The sequence below is a fragment of the Triticum dicoccoides genome, chromosome 5A (assembly GCF_002162155.2).
Source record: "Triticum dicoccoides isolate Atlit2015 ecotype Zavitan chromosome 5A, WEW_v2.0, whole genome shotgun sequence".
NCBI classification, from domain to species: Eukaryota; Viridiplantae; Streptophyta; class Magnoliopsida; order Poales; family Poaceae; genus Triticum; species Triticum dicoccoides.
Genome location: NC_041388.1, coordinates 318,670,450 through 318,686,470, shown reverse-complemented (window position 1 = coordinate 318,686,470; position 16,021 = coordinate 318,670,450).

Here is a 16,021-nt window from a genome sequence, read left to right as displayed (position 1 = left end):
CAGATGAAGAACAGAAGCATACATGCAGTGCAAAAGAAGATCACTTACTCTGTATAGTTTAATTTACATGGTATGAAGAAGGAACTTGATTGTACAACTGAAAACTTAAATTGAGAAAGGACAAACTTTTGTTTATGAACTACATAATAAACTTTAAACAAGCAATTTGATGCAAACACCAAAAATAAACAGCTGGTGCAGTCATGCATAACCAAATAATACAACAAAGTTTGAAGGGTTGAGATGGACAAACTTACATTATTGGTGAATACATGCTCTATAAAGGCCTTGTCCATGCCGATGGGGGGGGCAATTCAAGAAGTTTACCACATAATCTTCTTCAAAAGCATTGCCTTTATTCTACATTTTATTGAGAGTAAATATAGATGTGATAATATACGAAAAAATGGAGAATATTTAAGATAAGATGAAGAGTGATGCTACATAACCAAGTAGCTATAAATGTAAGTGTAGCGATACAGGCAAAAGGTACAGCCAAGAGCAATGCATAGCTAAACTTCTTCAGTACCAACCGTATGGTAAGAGTAAATATAGATCTGATGTGTAGAAAATGGAGGGCAAAGGAAAATAAGCCGCAGAGTGATGGTACATGAACAACTACCTGTCATTATAAGTACACTGATAAAGGACAACATGTACTTACAAGAACAATGTAGAGCTAAAAAACATTGGCATTGGATATATTCTACACTAATGTAACCAGTCATACAGATCAGATAATTTGGAGCGAACAATTGATAAGCAAGCTATCATGCATACTGCTGTCACATAATGAACCAGGTATGTATGCAAGTACAGTGATACAGGACAACAGGTACTAACAAGAGCAAAGCAGCGGACAACATATTTGCGATATCCTGTCATTCTTGTCAAACCGGAATTCTTCTTCGAGCAGATTTCCTGCAAAAAAGATCCGTAAGGCACATGCGGAAAAGTAGAAGTTCAAATTGTCATGTGATTTCATAGACAGTACCTCATCCTAGGAACGAGACCAGTGCATAACAAGGTTTTTCCATTCAATGTCTTCTAAATTTAGCACAAGAGACTTCACCGGAAATTCGTTTATAGACTTGCCATCAAAGTGTGATTTCCTCAGGTAAGACCGATACTGCCGCAATGCTTCCTTGAAAAGCACAAGCAAGCTTTGCTCGTCATGACTATCCAGATTGACCCTCGCCTAGTTACAACAATGTAATGTAAATCATTGATGTGTTCAATCAACAGAAAACAGGAAATAATAACCATGAATAATAGCACTTACACGTAAGTTGGACAGGAAGATGTGAAAATGGGGTTTGTCTTCACAATAATCTTCCCATGATGGGAATATATGCACGTAGTCCCTAACAACATTGAAAGCATTATCTTTTAAACTAGGAATAAATGGAATGGGGTTCCAATCTGCAGGAATTGGCCGTCTCTGCAGTTGGGATAGGTCTTCGACCGGTGGACTTGCTGTACTTTTTGCTGGAGTGAGATTTTTCTGTGGTACAGCTGGTGGTATGGCAAATGAAATCGGTATACCTTTTGCTGGAGTGCAGGTCCTGTTAGGTGGGGCTAGTGGTGTGGCCAGTGAAGTATGGGTACAGTCTGCTGGAGTCGGTCCTACGTTCTGTGTCACTGGTTGTACAGCCAATATAAGTGGGGTGCTGTCTGATTTCTCCGGCACCACCACATTTTTCAAGGACTTTGCTGGTGCTCCTTCAGGTTCGACAATCACCCTCTTCCTTTTTGATGTCTGATGCACAAGAACAGTATTTGAGTGGAAAAACATGGTATGATGACAGATGGAATATGTATTGATAATGGATGGGCATGGCATCTCGACATATATGATGAGTAAACTAAGCAGATGGCGGTGCAACAAAGTAGAAGAAATGCAAGACAACATATGCAAGATACCCGCAATCAATAAAACATTGCCAAATTAGAACAGGCACCTTGATGGGTGAATAGGACATGCCATCTTCCTTTGACTCCTCGAGGTTAGAATAGTCATTAGGATCATATTCTGAACAAGAATCAACAGGTGGGGAGCGTATGGGTTTCATTGCATCCAGAATGGCACTCAATGCCTTGGTGCCAATTTTGTAAGTCATTGCAGTGTTTAGCTTCAAGAGTGGATTGCTGCTAGTGCGACACAAAGCAGCTACACATATCATAGTGTAGATATAACGGGAAAACCTTAAGCATAAGAGTAAAATCAGCAAAGTGGAACTTGTTGGAATATATGTGCTAGTATTGCCGGTATGGCTAGAAAGGCTTCGGATACCAGCTCTCTTCAAGTGAAGGTGTGGTACTGTTAATATCAGTGTAACTCTCAAAGGCGACACAGCTCCCCGCATTTCCTTGCTATTCTTATAGGATTCAAGTGGGCAGGCCACTACAAATCCCATTCCTATGTTTACAAGATCCTACGAATCAAAGAGGCTCAAAGTGTCCATCACAACCGACCGCATAGACCTCTACACTGCAAATGTCCCTGCTCATCTTCAGTACAAGGAACATACTGTACTACTATCATACTCCCTCCGTTCCAAAATATAAGTCTTGGTAGAGATTTACACTATGGATCACATACAGATGTATCCAGATACATTTTAGAGTGTAGATTCACTCATTTTGCTCCATATGTAGTCCATGGTGGAATCTATACAAAGACTTGTATTTAGGAACGGAGAGAGTACATATTAAAGAAGAACGGAAGAGGAACATGGTAAAGAAGAGCAAGCAGATTTTGGATAATAAAATGTTGGTTGCGCAGTGCCCACACATGATGAACCAGAGTGCATTAAGAATGCAACTCCCAGCTGTCTCTTGATCATTTCAGGCGTTTGGATGAAGATCCTACGTCTCCTAACCCTTCTTCTTCCTCGTCTCTGTTTCTTCCCATACAGAACACCGCACGGGCCGCCGGCCGGACCATCGGCCCCCACCGCATGTGTTCCTCCGCCAACCCCTCCCCCACCCCCGCCCCAACCCCCACCCGCATCGAGTTTTCTTCATTCGGCGAGGCCCCACAACCACCCGAGCCCCTTCGATCGCACCGGCGAACTCCGGCGAGCTCTAAAAAATCGACTGACCCAATTTTGAAATTTAGTCTACTATGATTTAACCAGTGTGGCATATAAAAGGGGAAAACCATAAGCATTGGGAGTATAGTGTTAAGCGTGCCATGGCGGATCTGAAGGTGCAAACCGGACAAAGGCAACTTCGCAACCAAGACAAGAAATCAGAGTAAAGCAGTGGCGATCTATTTTCTTGCTGCGATAAATAAGTTGAGCAGATACGAAAGAGTACTGCCTCTGGTGCGGCACCGTGTATGCATCTGCTGAGGATTTGACGGTGCTGCGGTAGCAATGGCTGTCGGCGGCGTGGAAGCAGATCTAGGAGGGTAGATGGTGGCGAGGCGGGGCGCGGTGGACGAGACGGTCGTAGGAGCGGCGCCGGCAAGGTGGACGACGGCGGGGATGAAGCGAGAGGACGGGATGCAAGGATCCCGGTCCGAAGCCGTGGATGAGAGAGGTCGATCTCTTGTAATGGACGGCGGCGCCGGGGTATCAGCTCCGGCATGGTGGAGGAGGACGGCGGTGGATGGGGTGGCGGACGGCAGTGGACGGAGGAGGGTGGGGTGGAGAGGGTGTTTTGGCGCCCACGGAGTACGAATGGGGAAAAGGGAGGTAGAGAGGAAGGGGGGAACCATGTATTCAGGGCGCGCTTGTCTCAAATGCGAGGAAATTTACAAACTTAGCCCCCGTTTCAAATTTCTACTACATCACAGCAACATTACTCGGTTGGGGATATGACGGTAATCTCACATACACCGAATATTTGCCGACGAGAGTTTGTTTTTGGCTCCCACCGTGTATGAATATGAATCAGGGAGGGAGTCGATTTTGGCCAAGGACACACTGTGTTTTGGCACCCACCATGTATGAATCCGGGTGAGAGGCGGTTACGTCACGTTTGGGTGAAATTACAAACCTACCGCTATCGAAACCTATAAAAATCCAGTAGATAGGCTTTGCGTGGCAGGGATAGGCAGTAGTGATTTCCATCTCGCAGATTTTGGTTTCGGGCGGTTACTGCGACTTTCCCCGCTTCGTTCAAATTTTGTAGAGTGCACGTTTACCGTGCCAACTCAATTCGAATCCCGTTTGTATTCTATTTTTTTCCGGGCGGGATCCATTTTCAATTGGAATTACATTCTATATACATCATTTTTTATATATACTTTCAAAAGCACAACAAAGAATTCTGCTCCTTTATATGTATAATATGATTTACAAATACAACGATCTCGAAATCTTAAGGTTGAATTCGAATTTTTTTAACCAAATTATGTTCTACTAAAATGTATGGATCAGTAATATCTACATATTAAATAAGGCCATTTGCATTTCTGTTCCTAACTCGAACCACCTAATCAGATATACCCCTAATTCGAAAGCCTGCTCAAATTTGCCCCTCCGCCGTTAGGTGCCCTTATAGAAATGCCCTTTTGCGCCGTTACCGTTCGGTCAAACAGCTTTGACCGTCCTGAAAAAATAGCAAATAAATCTAAAAAATCTAAAATTTTGTGAGATCGAAGATACTCATGTGCCCAAGGTGTGTGCAAATTTTCGTGCTATTTGGACATTCCAGGAGCTCGTGGCGAGGAAAAATAGTTAATATGCACGCTTGTGAACAATAAATTTGAAATAAAATAGCAAAAAAATTAAAAAATATGATTTTTTTTGGCAGCAAAGTGGCTTGGGTGCACAAGGTGCTTGCAAGTTTTTGTGATCAAATGACATGCGAGGAACTCTAGCAATAAAAAACAAAATAGTCATTTTTTCCCGAGCCAATTTTTTTTTTCTCCACAAGCCCCTCCAATGTCCGAACACAACAAAAATTTGCACGCAGCTTGCAGACCCGAGCCTCTTTGATGCCAAAAAATTTCATATTTTTTGAATTTTCTTACTATTTTTTTGAATTTACTGTTCACAGGCTTACATATTTATTGTTTTTCCTCTGACACGAGCTCTTGGAATGTACGAACAACACGAAACTTTGCACGCACCTTGCAAACCTGAGTATCTTTGATCCCACAAAATTTCAGATTTTTTAGAATTTTTTTGCTATTTTTTCAGGATGGTCAAAGCCCTTTGACCGACTTTGACCTGCTTTGACCGGACGGTAACGACACAGAAGGGTATTTCTGTAAGTGCACCTAACAGCGGAGGGGCAAATTTGAGCAGGCTTTGAAATTAGGGGTAAATCTGAGAGTGGGCGCAAATTAGGGTCATAGATGTAAATGTCCCTATTAAATAACATAGATGTGCGTGAATTCATATGAGTATGCATGTTTGATACATCAATTTTGGTTCGAGTATGGATTACATGTATCATCATCTCAAATTCAAATATTTGAATCCCTTTTTTGTTTACTCCTTTCACGCCCATCTCTCTCGCATGCATGCTCCTTCAGGTAGCTATCACTCTCTTTTCTCCAGCTCACCCGCACGCTCACTTCATGTTTCTCCTATCCTCGCAAACATGGTCTCTCGACGTCTCCCTTGAGAAGGGTCACACTCTCCCTATCATTATACATTACATGGTTTTCATTATCTCTCACGTCTCTACTGTTCTCTGGTATCACTCGGTACCTAAGCTTTCTTTTTCACCGCCACACACACAGTCTCCACTCGTCTTTCACTTTGTCTTTCTCTCTATGGGATTCTCTCACACACCCTATATGTCTCTACATATGACTCGTACCACTAAAATTACTCTCTCTCTCCTGTAGACACTACATTTGTTGCGGTCTCCTTTTCGTCTCCATCCTAGACTGACATTATTCATTTGTTTACCGATCAGACAACCCCGACTACTGTCTCCTCTCTCTCTCACACACACACAACTCCTGCTTCCACTCCCCTTCCCGACTACCGTCTCTCTCTCACACACAAACTCTCGCTTTCGCACCCCGACTCGTATTTCTCTCACAAACATTTATCGACTAGCTAGCCTCTAGATAGGTTTATACACCCGCACACTCGTGCTTCCACCATTGCATACATGTCTCTCTCCTGCTCCTTGTATCTATGTAGATTTTTCTTCCCTTCTTGAGACACGCCCTCTCGATCGTGCACACACACACTACCGCCTCATTTTAAGCTGATACCTATCGCACACACACTCCTTGTGTCTTTGTCACACATGCACTCCGTCTTCCTCCACTCTCCCTCTCTCTCTCACACACATGGGCTTTTTGCAACAACTAGCAAGATGCCCATGCATTGCACGGAACATCAAGATGCATTTGTATGAGTAGTTTATCTTGTGGGGAAAAGGATGAACGAGGGAAGGCCTTATTTGCAAATGTGGAGAGGGGTGTGGGTATCTTTTTTGCAAAATTGCCATAGTTTCCTTCCTATCCGTCAGATATAGATGGACGACCTATATTGCAGGATGGCAGGCACACGATCATCACCGACAATGCTTTTTATAAGAGTAGGGATAAAAAATAGAGTTGGTGATGATGGTGGGCCTGCCATCCTGCAATGTAGGTCGTCCGATTTATATCTGACGGATAGGAAGGAAAATATGGCAATTTACCCGCACTCTTCACCACATTTGCAGATAAGGCCTTCCCTCGTTCATCCTTTTCTCCCACAAGATATTGATGTTCCGTGCAACGCACGGGCATCTTGCTAGTAAGAGTAGAAATTAGACATATACCACTTCTCGAATCTTGAAACCAACAACATTCCTCCCTTATCTCATCAAAACCGCCAAAGGAATATATTTTGAGTGAAACATAACATATTTTTAGTGATACACGTATTTCAAAACTAGACATTTTTCTATCAAATCGGTGAATATGTATTAATCTACTTTGATTGTGTGGCAACGCATTGGCACATTGCTAGTAGTTATTATAATTTTTTGGAGACCAGACAAACGGTGGAGTACATATACGAAGAGAAGAGGCGCACGCACGCAGTCGACCTCTCGCTGTCTCGCACACATGAGTGTTACGTAAAGGCGACGTTAACAAATAAACCCTAAAACCCTAGGTGCATGATTGCTGCATTCGCGGGTACCGGGTACATGGTGGAGAACCTTTGTAGGAATAGTCAGCTGAGCATGCCTCCTCGCCGTGTAATTGCTCTGACACGGACGCGACCTCTCATAGCGCAGGCATTGAACCGGCGCACCGGCCAAGTGGGCCGCACTCGCTGCAGGCCCGGCTGAGCACGCCTCCTCGCCGCGTGCAACCAGCTTAAGACTGCCCCGCCTGCAGGCATTTTAGAACACAAAAAATGACTAAAATATAATTAATTTACGCATGGTCTTGACTTGTTGTGCTCGCACTAGTAGCAGGAACTAGTAGAGGATTTTCTTTATTTATAACTCTCCTCACATTTTTTTTGGCTTTGAAGTGAATCATGGTTGTGGAAATTATGTATGAATGCGCAAATATCTGTGAACATGAGTTTGATGTGGAAGTTGAACTTCCATTGTCGGGCTTGTGCGTGAACTATACCATGTCCAATGCTTCGTCTGTTATTGTTTGGAAAGTAATTGATGTTATTACATGACCCAAAAAAATACATTTTGTGCCACATCAGTAGATGCACAGACATCACAACAGGCATGCTGACTGGATAAACATTTGAACCTAGCTATTATGAAGGAAATTTTGTATTGACAACAGTTTTAGATAGCAGGAGACGCCTAGCCTGCTCTGCCTCTGCTAGCTTATTTCTGGCTTCTTCCATCTCTTCTTTGGCTTGGGTGAAGAGAGCATCTGATTGCTCTTTTTTCTTCTTCAGGAACTCAGCTACATTCTCAAGGGCTACTGCACGCTTTCTTTCAACCTTTACTAATGCCACGAGGACACAAACAGCTGACGACTCCACCTGGCTTGTGTGTAATCCAGCATCATCTGGGAATTTGCACCTTGTGTCTAATCCAGCATCATTAGGGAACTGGCACCTTGTGTGTAATCCAACCTCATTTTGGAAACATGATCTCGAGGTTGACCATACTTCCCTCCTCGCAGGAACTGCATCCTGACATGAAGTTACTTATTTTTTAGATCAATACTCAGAGCAACCTAGATCCATTTAGTAGAAGCCAGATAAACAGAACTCGGAGAAGTGAATTCAAAAGGAAAAAATAAAATAAAAACAGACTACAAGGTGAGAACACCCACTTCCTACATCAAGCTAAAAATGAAAGCATTAGGACAATTAAGACTCTTCTTATTACACATCGAAGAACACCACGCTTAAGAGAAATAGAAACTACAACACATACACATCGAAGAACACGAGGCTACACGAAAGTAATTGAAAGGGTGTTACTTAGCAAAGCTCGTTTTACAGGTTCGGTGCAGCCCGTCTTTAACTTGCCACGCTCCTTGAAGATGTCCCGAATATCCCGTGTTTGGTCTTCATTGCTCCTCTGCATGTTCGCACTCGTGGTTTTAAAATCTCAACATGGCAAGAAAAATATACTACTAGTAATACTCGCGCATCTTGTGGGCAACATTAAAGCACTCGTCTGCCATGTTAGAGCATCTCCAACAGAATCGCAATGCGCGGCGCTTTAAAAATCTCAACATGCTATCTCTACTCTCTTCTATATTGTTATATTTATAATATTTAATATTTGTCTCTACTTCCTTTACTATCTACTTTTTTTCTCTATACTTTTTTTTCTTGCAATATAGGCCGTCCGATTTTTATCTGACAGATAGGAAGGAAACAAATGGGAATTTTGTAAAAAGATACCCATACCCTCTCCAGATTTGCAAATAAGGCCTTCCCTCGTTCATCCTTTTCTCCCACAAGATAAACTACTCATACAAATGCATCTTGATGCGTGCAACGCATGGGCATCTTGCTAGTTCTAAAAACCTTTCCATCATTTGTCACACTACTGGTTGTAGATGAAAAACCTACCCAAGCACAACGCGATACAGGAGGGACGCACAATTACAAGCTGATATTCTGTTGGACAATGGAGGCTATAACCAATTACTTTTACGGAACAATAGCAGCCAGGAAATTTGAAGGATAGGTATGAACAAAATTGGAACTGCACATGTACTGCTAAGTGATTCAATACACACATTACTAATCGACAAGGAGAACGATGGTCGCGGCGGCCTCTATGAGTCATGGTCGGCAACGGGAGTCAGTTCATTGTCCACAACGGTGGTACTTCTGTGCTTGGCATCGGCTTCCGGGAAGCAGATTCGAGACCGTGGAAGACGATGCCGGGGAAGAGGCTTCGTGTACGACGACGACGGTGGACCGGCTCTAGTGTGGCGTACGAGGTCGTCGATGAGGCAGATGCGCTACGGTGGATGAGTGCGCCGATGTAAAGGGGAGGAGCACGAAGGCTGCGGTGCCGTGGAGAAGTCTATTTTGCGGTGGGGATAGAAAATGGGGAGTATTCAGGTGTACTACTCTAGGTGCTGGGGTGGGGTTGGCTAGGTAGGGTGAACCTGGAGTTACGAAAACAGCCCCCTACCAAGCGTCATCCGTAGGCCTGTTCTAAAGGCTATGATGGTAACTTCCCACTGCTCGAATCAGGGTCGCAGGAGATTTTCCCGCCGACCTCAAAATTTTGTGACACTGGACTCCCCGTGTGGCGTGTTGAGTGATTCGGCTAAGCAACTAGCGAGTAGTAGTAGTAAACTCTGCATATTATGTTTGACCGAAGTCAAACTTCCTAAAGTTTGACCAAGTTTATAGAAAAATATAAACATTTACCATAACAAATATGTATGATGTGAAAGTACATTCAATAATGAATCTAATGGTATTTATTTGTTATTGTATATGTTAATATTTTTTGTTATAAGCTTTCTGAGAGTTTACAAAACTTGACTTTGACCAATGCTAATACGCGGACTTAAATAAAAACAGAGGGGGTACACACTTGTTTTCTTAGTTTGTAGTGAACTAATCATTTGTTGAAATTGTGAAATAAATATATTAGGCTATTGACTTCAAATGTAATGGTCTATACAATTCAATAGTTACAATCATTGTCGAATCCCAAGATGTATACAAGGTCTATAGTACTTCACAACATGCTCAAACTCACATAATCCCAGTAAAATGAGAATCTAAATGCATTTCATAGTTATTACTTCGTAGGATGCAACAAAAACAACCATAACTCTACATCACCCATTATAGAAGCAAGATTTTGACATATCCCAATGTGTGAATGAAACGTGCAGAGAGAGCTTTTGTAGATGGAGCAGATAGGGCGGGAAAGATTGTATGTATGTGGACGAGAGAGTAGGAGACAAAACTAATGAGATAGAGAGAGAGATAGATAGAGAGAGAAAGAGAGAGAGGAAGAAGTTAGGTCTGTGAGAAAGATGGATACATGTAATATACATGAGATGCGTGTGCATCTCGATTCTGTATACGTGGAAGGAGAAGAGACAACATGTTTGAGATGAGAGCTGGAAAAACATGGACGAGAGGGGAAGGATCTCGTGGGTTGAGGGATTGACAATTTTGTGTGGGGGAGAGAGGGATTGGTAATTTTGTGCAAGAGAGAGAGGGCGGGGTAGGATTCAGTCAGCCGTCGTCACATCACACTACTTCCAAATGACCCTGCATTCTCTAACGCGGTGTGGTCGCCATCTTCGATCTGCTCGATGCCCTCTTTGAAGATTGAGGTGTTGTGCATGTTGGGGTGCAAAGAAGCACAAGCGAGAGTGGTCGCCGTATAACCTTGGATGGGGATGAATTGTGTGCTCGGGGGAGTGTGTGTGTGTGTTGTGTTGCATGTGTCTCTCTCTGTGTGTGTGTGTGTGTGTGTCAGATATTGAGAGAAAACAAACCTACGGAGAGAAATGGGTATTCATGAAGAGATTGTGCAGGCCTTGAGGTGGGTAGGGGCCGGGTGAGGGTGTGAAAATGTGCGTGTTGATGCATGTGTTGCATGCGACCGTGCGAGGGACGTACGAATCGAGAGAGATGGTTGTTGTGTTACGGATGCTCCTCTCTCTATCTCTCTCTCCCTCTCTCTCTCTCTCTCACACACACACAAGTAAACTAGAAGACCGTTCTCTCATGTATACACAACGTATCAGCATCTTTCTATGTCTCACTCATGCATGCTCATTTGCACATTCACACCTCTCTATGTCTGTATCACACACACCGTCTCCACATTTCCCTTCCACCACAACACACATACGGACACATACACATGTTCTCTCTCAGTCACACACACAAAATCAGTATTAAAAAAACTAGGGCGCACCTAAAACGTCCAAATCCAAATAAACACGAACTGGAGCTAAATTCAAATATATGGAAATATTGTAGCGTCAAGAACTTTTACAGGAAAAAAGTTGAGTAATATTCGAGGATTGTTTTCACACACACAAAAAGGTTCGGTGGATGTCTTTCGAGCGCGACACGGTGACGCACCGTTCGATCGACCGCGCGGCCATGGTTCACGCGCTTGCACAGGATTTCGTATCGTGGCTGTGGTACTAACTAATAAAAGAGCTGCCTAAGTGTAATGTTTACGTGTACTAGTATGGTTTTCTTTTAAGTTTGACCAACCTTATATATAAAACTAAAGTAAGCTCCCACACGCGCACTCATCAATATGCCGCCGCCGCCGTTGCGCATGTCGGCGCCCGCCTGCTCTGGCCAACAATTTCTCGCCCATCACCGCCGTGTCGCCGCCATCCCTGTGCCATGAAGCCGAAGGCTTGCCCGCTCACGTCGTCTGCAGTCCCTCCTCGTGATGCCGCCGCGCTGCCAAGCACGTGAGCAGCTGGTGGAGCCGCGTCTATGCATGCAGCGTACGAAGAGGAGGACGAGCACGTGCTCCAGCACGCCGGCGAGGAGGAACTAGCGTGTCATTGTCGGCTCCGCCCGCGCGGAGGAGGCGCGCATGGTGGATGTCGCGGCGGAAGCCGATCGCGCGCGCTTCAAGCCCGCAAACCGTATGCGGACGTGGAATCTACCTTCGAGACCTTGAATGCCACGTGGATCCTGCAATCTGAAGGAGCAATTTGGGTCAGTCGACTCATGTGAGCCGTTTGATGCAACATGGATGGCTAGAAGGGCTTCTTCCACCTCTTCTGCCGTCTTCTTCCTTCGCTCCGTCAAACTTCTTTCACAAATCGACTGGCCCAAATTATACTACTAGTACGAACGTATTAAGTACAGTAGGAGCACGGAGATACAAGTAGTAGTACCAACTGCAAGAAGAACAGTAGTAAGACATAGTACTAGTACTACTGTACATACTAAAGAGTTCAAATAACGAGAAAGAACATAAACATAGTTCTGCTGGGGCCTCAGCACGACACACCCTTGAAAATAAACTAAGCAACTAGTCCACTTGACACTGCAGTAGAACCAGCATGAGCGACGTCACTGCCACCTACTCGGAGTCTGAGTCCACGTCCTCGACTTCGTCCTCGTCCCTCTTCCTCTTCCTCTTCGCCGACGCTTCTTTGCTTGAACCGGACACTGGGCTCTGCTCCTTCATCCAACCCTTGTAGATATTTAAGCAAATGTAGGCATCCATTGCTGCGTACAGGATGTGATCTTCATCTAATGTCTTTGACTCCCATGCATGATGAAACTCGTGATGAGGTTTCTTGAGTTTAGCGTACGAAGGATCAATCATGGCTGCTGCTAGGGTCAACATTGAAGGTTGAGAGGAGGACACGAGGCTCGCCTTCTGGAGATCGAAGGGCTGGCCTACAACGAGACCTATCCGACACAGGACATCCTTGTTGTTCTTAAAGCCTACAGTAACGAATTTCAATCTTTTGTCCTTTAGGAAGTTCTTAAAATCCTGGCACTCAACGTCGGCATGGCATATGTGGTAGACCAAGAAAATGTTATGTATGCAAACCTGGATCATGGCGGGCTTCTTCCTCTCTTCGTCCTTTAGATCTTTCTCTCGTCCCAGGACTGTGGTGTACTCAACATCTAGCCCAGCGACCCACGCATCCGTTGAACTGTTGAACATGCGTAGGAAGCGAGCAAGCCATGCTTTCACCGTCTCGGATCCACGTGTGTAGATGACGGTGAACTGATCGCCGGTGATGGCTCTAACCTGGTACTCAGCGGCGACCATGGAGATTTGGGAGGCCATGGATTTTGATGGAGGGTTAGGAGAAGTTGAACTGTTGTACCATGCAAAAAAAAACTAGAGCGAACTAATGTGAAAGGACGGGACGACTGGGAGCGAACTGTTGTAAGGTAGAAGACGGGGACGAGTAGGGCGTGCGAACGGTGTGGGGCTGCTGGCATGCCCGGTGGATAAACGGCTGCAAGCCCCCAAAGAGTTCTTGAGAACTATGCGGGACCCACTAGATGTCATGTCTACTAGAACCATATCGTAGGCCTGACGGTATAGCTTCTGCCTGTTTGCACGCCACCGGCGCGTGGATGTAACTTCACTTAACTCCGTCAAACATCGCGCATCCCACGACCTTCGCCTCCCTCGCGCGATCGCGCCCTTTGAGACTTTGACCGACTATAAATGAGCAAATTTTTTGCCTTTTTTTAGACAAGCAATTTTTTTGCCACATCAGCATGTTTGCTATTCCCGTGTGCATGTTTGCTATTCCCGTGTGCATGATACCAGCTAAGATACCACCATTATGGCCAGCCTTAATCATCGCATGCAATAATTTAGTGCACCTTGAAATATGAACTTGTGTGGGGCGTGTATGTTTTTAATGACTTGAGACTATACCTAGCCCGGCATGCAAGATGACTTATTATGCACCGTTCCCCATGTGTGGAAACAATATGCCTGTCAAACTCTCCTTCTCCCTCCGGCGGTCCCACCACTCCACCCCGTGTGAAAAAATCTGCATGCATGACTCTCCTCCCCCACGCTCGTCCAATCCGTTGTGACCAGCAATATTTCCACCCCTTCGCTCCCCCGTAATTTACTCCAACAAATATGCCCACGTAGCTGTTACTTAACTGCAGGTACATTGGGTCATTGACATATGGGCCCAACAGGGGTCTGGCCCACATGTCAGTGACGCAACTGGACCCATAGTTAAGTCAGTGCAGCTCAGTCCATATCTTACGTAGGTGTGCCATTGCTCGCTATAAATACTGCGCCTCTCACGACATCGCTATCTCCTCCCCCTCACGTTCACGTTCATCGCTATCTCCTCCCCCTCCCTCTCACGTCGACCACCATGGCATCACCCCTCCCAAGCCCTAGGAGCCCCTTGCTGCACCGCGCGGACGGTCACGCACCGCCGTTCTGTTCCTCGCCGCCACTAGTCGAGGAGGACACATCGGTGTTCCGCTCCTCGCCGCTACGCGATGCGTCGCCGTTCCATTCCTCGTCGCCACTAGTCAAGGAGGACGCGTCGGTGTTCCGCTCCTCGCCGCGATGCGATGCGTCGCTGTTCCGTTCCTCGCTGCCACTAGTCGAGGAGGACACGTCGGCATTCCGCTCCTCGTCGTGACGCGTCGAGGTGGACGCGTCGGCGTTCCCAATCTCGCCAGCACACGCGCCGGAGGACGCGTCGGCTCCCCGCTACGAGGACAACACTGCGCCGCCCGCCGAGCCCTCCAGCCTTGAGGAGCTTTGGAAAGAAATGGATGTCGCCTTGTGGGAGGCTTTGCCTCCAGCAGAGCGCGCCAAAATAGAGGCGGAGAAGAAGGCCGACGCCTTGAGTGCAGTCGGGCCCAAGCGCCTCATCTACGCTTGGCGGTACGTGGACCAGGTGCACGCTTCCAGCGAGGAGGAGTACCTCTTGGCACCGGATCACCACACCGGTGAGATCGCGCTCGCCCGCCGGCAAGCCGCCAATCAGCACCTCGCGAGTTGCGAGGCTGAGGAAGAGGCGTTGTGTCGGCACGCTAGGAAACGGCCGCGCACCAGGGCACTCCTGGCGCGCCGCAAGTGCTCCTACGAGCGCCGTGGCTTTTAGGAGGAGTATAATTTTTTGTTTGGTAAGGCGATCTCATTAGTTTTGGGATGCAAATGATAAACCCCGAACGTTCATGAATTTTTAGCGTCCTTAATTAAGTATGTAAAAGGGAAAGTTTGGAAACCTTGTGTATTCGTACACATTTTGCAAGTACGTGCATATAGCACAAACTTTACTATATACTATCGCACTACACGTCTCTCTCGATATATGCTTGCAGACTGTGCTACTCCCTCCGTCCAGGTAAATAAGTCATCTTTGGTTGTGCACCGTGACCAAGAAGGAGGGAAGACTTATATACCTAGACGGAGGGAGTACTACTATTACTTATGTACGTGCAAATGCATGTTTTAACATTACGATGCGGTTTTTGTAAAACTAGAAAAACAACACTAGTCAAGCTTGTGAAACGATTCAATGCAAAACAAATGCAAAAATTCTCGTCTGATTGTTTACTTTTAGCTTCCTTCTCTGTGGTTATTTCTCTATCATACTTTGTACGGAGTATCTCACTGGTTGGAAAGGCATGCAAATTCCCAAACCGCTTCCTACACACTGTATCGGATTTTTTGCCTAACAAGCTGTGCCGTGCAATAATTGGAATTCCAACTTGAGTACTACTACTAGTAGGAGTACCAGGGGCCAGTTCTTTTAGGCTTCTAGATTAGTAATCCCATAACTACTACCTCCGTCCTGGTTTATTGGTCCCCATTGTAATCTGTGTCAAATTTTGATCATAAATTTAACTAATGAAATGTTAGTGCATGTCACATGCACTACTCCATCCGTCTAGGTGAGTAAGTCATCTTAGGCTGTGCACCGTGACCAAGGAGGAGGAGAAAACGAGAAACATTAATGTTTATTTGCTAATTAATAGTATTGCATGCAATGAACTAACCACTGCATGTCGTGTTTGATATCTCAAGTCATTAAAAGCATGCACAGTCTTTATCTCTTATTGGTTGATATGTCAAGAAACAAGAAACGTGGTAGAAGTTAATGCACCGCGCCTAAGTGTTTTGGGATTATTTGGTTTTCGTA